The sequence below is a fragment of the Nicotiana tomentosiformis genome, chromosome 7 (assembly GCF_000390325.3).
Source record: "Nicotiana tomentosiformis chromosome 7, ASM39032v3, whole genome shotgun sequence".
Classification (NCBI taxonomy): Eukaryota; Viridiplantae; Streptophyta; class Magnoliopsida; order Solanales; family Solanaceae; genus Nicotiana; species Nicotiana tomentosiformis.
Window position 1 is genome coordinate 16,164,436 of NC_090818.1, and position 4,779 is coordinate 16,169,214.

Below are 4,779 nucleotides of genomic sequence, written 5' to 3' on the forward strand. Positions count from 1 at the left end.
GGCTAAAACCCATAGTTCTGGGATTGTGATTTAGCCATGAATATTATTTTTTGACGTTGACTTAACCTTGATTACAATTGCTAATATATGGTTGTTTCTTCAATTCTATGATTAATTGCTTAATTGTCTGGCCAACAGTTATGCTCTATTTACTATCTTCTATGCTATGCTTGGGAATGCTACGTCTATATTAGAGAAGAATTGAAGAGGGCATGATCTTAACCTGAGTGGGGGCAGATTTGTGGTTAGGATAGGAATATACCTAGTCACCATGCTCAATTTAATAACGTAATCTTAATGCGTTCTTAATAGATTGATTCCATAGAAATATATGTGTTAATCTATTTTGAATAGGCGAGTAGTAATTCAGGAGAATACTACGAGAGCAATTATTCGATTGATTAGCAACCATGAGTGAATTGTATGAAAGGGAGAGTTAATTAGAACGCAATAGGATTGGTGAATCGATCATAACTTTGGAATATTCATCTCCACTGAGTACACAACAACTATTTTGCTGCTTGATTAATTAGTTACTTGTTAGAATCGTAGCTTAGTATAATCACACTTTTGAACTCTGATTGACTCGACTGAATAATACTCTTGGTGAAACTAGTGGGTATTTAACACAAGTCTCTGTGGGTTCGACACTCAATTTATCACTTTAATACTTGTACGACCACGTATACTTATGTGTGCGTTTGGGAGGAACTAGTTTTTGGCGCCTTTTCCAGGGACTTGAATATTGACTATTTTACTAGCTTTTACTTTAGTTGTTTATTTAGTCAAGTCTAACATTTCGTATTGGTTGTTTTGCTCTCAGGAACTTTGATTGAATGCGAAGGGTCAGAAGCCAGGATAGACTTCAAGGCTTTGACCCCGAACCTGAGAGAACATTTTGCAGGAGGTTGAGTGAAGCAAGGGACATAGATAATCTTCAGGCACTTGTTCAATTATATATGAACATGCCAGAGGAGCAACATATGGTTGTTCAGGAGGTGGCGAAGCCCAGCATTGCTAATGTCACCTCCAATATTATGAAGCCCGAAATCACTGGGCACTTTGAGTTAAAACAGAGCATGATCCAATTACTACATACAAATGGCTAGTTTATAGGTCTTCCACACGAGGATCCACAACAACACATCCTGAACTACTTGGATATTAGTGATACTTATATCACTAACAGAGTCACTCCAGACTATGTGAGGCTCACAATGTTCCCGTTTTCTCTATTGGGCGAAGAAAATCGGTTGTTGAAGGAGGAACCAACTAATTCTATTACATCATTCCATGATCTGGCGAGGAAAGTTTTAGCACGATTGTTTTCTTCAGGAAAAACTGCAAAGATTAGAAGTGAGATAGTCACCTTTAAGCAGAAATCGGGGGAGTCTTTATATTCATCTTGGGAGAGGTTCAAGGGGCTGCTCAGAGATTGTCCTCATCACAACTAGATAAATGAAGTGTAAGCTCACACCTTCGTAGAAGGGCTCCATACGGAGACAAAAATTGTGGTGAATGCTGCAGCGGGAGGTTAAGTGTTAGAGAAAAGCTTTGATGAAATTTGTTTCTTATTGAACAAATTCTCCAAAAGTAATCCTGATTGGCAAGGAGAGATGGGCAGAGACACCGTTCAAAAATCTGCGGGGTCCTCGAGTTAGATGTTATTTCTGTATTTTTAGCGCAGGTTACCACATTGGCCAACCAAGTCAATAAGATGACCTTGGTTTTTAACAAGCAACAAGCTCAGCCAGTGCAACGGGTTCAGATATTTTGTGAAGTATGTAGAGAGGGTCACACGAGAACTTATGCCCAGCTAATTCAGAGTCTGTATGTTTTGTGGGTAATGCAAATATGGGCCAGACAAACCAATATGGGAATACTACAATCCTAAAGGGAGGAACCACCCAAACTTCTCTTGGGGTGGAAACCAAGGTGCTCAAAATTAGTATAGGCCACAAGCTCCTCAACAGCAATATAGACCACCACAGGCTGAAAAACCTACAAACCCGATGAGTCACATTGAGGAGATGCTAAAGAAATTGATGGTTGATCAACAGGCCCAGGCAGCAGCCCACTCTACAACTATTCGAAATTTGGGGAGACAAATTGGGCAACTTGCCAGCGCCCAAAATACTCGACCAGTTGGAGCTCTTCCAAGCGACATTGAGGCTAATCCTAAGGCATCTATTAATGCGGTGTCATTGAGGAATGGGAGATAGTTAGAAGAAGTCCCATTAAAAAAAAGAAAGCAAGTGACATTTAATGAAAAACATGCCACCATAGAAGTAGAATCAGAAAAAGCAAAGGAGTCAGAGAAGCCAGTTGGAGAGGCAGTGGCAAAGCAAACCTAACCACTAGTTGCAAGGACACCACCTCCTTTCCCTCAGAGATTGCAGAAACTAAAGGATAATGCTGCTTATAAAAATTTTTTTGATATTTTGAAGTAGATGCAAACTAACATTACACTGGTAGACATCTTTAAAGAAGTTCCCAAATATGCCAAATATATCAAAGACATAGTGACAAATTAGAGGAGGTTGGCCGAGTTTGAGACTGTGGCACTCACTGAAGAATGTAGCTCAAGAATTCAAAGCAAGCTACCTAAGAAATTGAAGGATCCAAGTAGTTTCACTATCCAAATCTTGATTGGTAAGCACGCAGCCGGGCGAGCTTCGTGTGATCTTGGGGTGAGCATCAATCTGATGCCGCTATCTATTTTAAGACAGTTGGGGTTGGGTGAGCCGTGCCCAACTACGGTGATTCTACAGTTGGCCGATCGCTCCCTTGCTCATCCTGAAGGGGTGATTGAAGATGTGTTAGTTCAAGTGGGTTCTTTTATATTCCCTGCTAATTTCATTATCTTAGACTATGGGCCTGATCAGGAAGTCCCATTTATTTTGGGGCGTCCATTATTAGCCACGAGCCGAGCTATTATTGTTGTTTGTGAATGAAATAGGACAATGAGAGTGGGTGATCGAGTGAAGGTATTCAATGTGTATAAAGCACTCAGTTTGCCAGCCCACTATGAAGAGTTATCCATGATTTCTGTGGTGTAAAGTGATGTGACTTCATTGGTGTGGTATATGAGCCCCATAGATCCTCTTGAACGAGTTTTGATGGGGCATGAAGAAGAAAGTGAAGATGATATGGAAGAAATTGAGCAAGTCCTTAACATGTCTTGCAAGTATGTCCATGGGCTTAGAGATTTGAAGAGTTGGACAGACTTGTTACTCTGACCCCTCCTAAACCATCTGTTGAAGAAGCTCCAAAGCTAGAGCTTAAGCCTCTTCCAGCGCATCTGCACTATGCTTACTTGGGAAATTCTGAAATGTTGCAAGTGATTATCTCATCCAACTTGACCAATTTGCAAGAAGAAAAGCTGCTAAGAGTGCTTCGTGAGCATAAAAAAGCTATTAGGTGGACAATTGCTGATATCAAGGGGATCAATCCATCATTTTGCATGCATAAAGTTTTTTGGAAGATGGACATCGCCCCAATGTTGAGAAACAAAGTAGGTTAAATACTATTATGAAGGATGTCATGAAGAAGGAAGTAATTAAGTGGCTTGATGCAGGTATCATCTTTCCTATTTATGACAGCAACTGGGTAAGCCCAATGCAATGTGTGCCTAAAAGGGGGGGATGACTGTTGTAGAGAATGAGAAAAATGAGCTAATTCCTACTCTCACCGTGATGGGGTGGAGAGTTTGCATTGACTACAAAAGGCTTAACAAAGTAACCTGCAAGGACCACTTCCAACTTCCATTGATTGACCAAATGTTGGATAGGTTGGCTGGGTATGAGTACTATTTCTTCCTTGATGGTTATTCGGGGTACAACCATATTATCATATGCCCGGAGGATCAGGAGAAAACAATTTTCACATGTCCTTGTGGTACTGTTGCTTTCAAGCGAATGCTATTTGGTCTTTGTAATGCACCGGCTACTTTTCCGAGGTGCATGATGGACATTTTTACTAATATGGTGGAAAAATTTGTACAAGTCTTCATGGATGATTTTTCAATCTTTTGGTCTTCTTATGATGATTGTTTGAAGAATTTGGGCAAGGTGTTGGCACGTTGTAAACAAATTTGGTGCCAAATTGGGAAAGTGCCATTTAATGGTGCAAGAGGGCATCGTGTTGGGACATAGAGTGTCAAAGAGTGGCATTGAAGTTGAGAAGGCGAAGGTAGAGGCGGTTGTAAAATTACGTCCACCCATCTCTGTAAAGGGCGTCCGGAGTTTCTTGGGACACGCGAGTTTCTGTAGACGCTTTATTAAAGTTTTTTCAAAAATTGCTACTCCATTGTGCATGTTGCTTGAAAAGGATGTGACCTTCAATTTTGATGAAGCCTGCTTGAAGACATTTGAGGAGCTCAAATAAAAGTTGGTGGTTGCCCTTATTATTATGGCACCAGATTGGTCCTTACCATTTGAACTTATAAGCGACGCCAGTGACCATGCTATTGGAGCAGTGCTAGGCTAGAGGAAGGACAAGACTCCATATACTATGCGAGTAAGACTCTTAATGATGCACAACTGAATTACACCACCATTGAAAAGGAGTTGTTGGCAGTTGTGTAGGCCTTTGAGAAATTTTGGGCTTACTTGGTGGGGACAAAAGTTATAGTCCATATTGATCATGTGGCAATAAGGTATCTATTTACAAAAAAGGAATCCAAGTCTAGATTGATACGTTAGGTGTTGTTGTTGTAGGAATTTGATGTAGAAATACGAGATCGGAAGGGCGTATAAAACCAAGTAGCCGACCATCTAT

The 4,779-nt window shown here is 40.6% G+C and overlaps 1 non-coding gene across 1 annotated transcript; it reads right to left on the reverse strand.

The window, feature by feature from the left end:
* Nucleotides 1-1,346: 1,346 nt before the first annotated feature.
* LOC117275936 (small nucleolar RNA R71) lies at nt 1,347-1,453 on the reverse strand. Its single transcript, XR_004506163.1, has one exon. It is a non-coding gene; the product is annotated as a small nucleolar RNA R71 (small nucleolar RNA).
* Nucleotides 1,454-4,779: the final 3,326 nt, after the last annotated feature.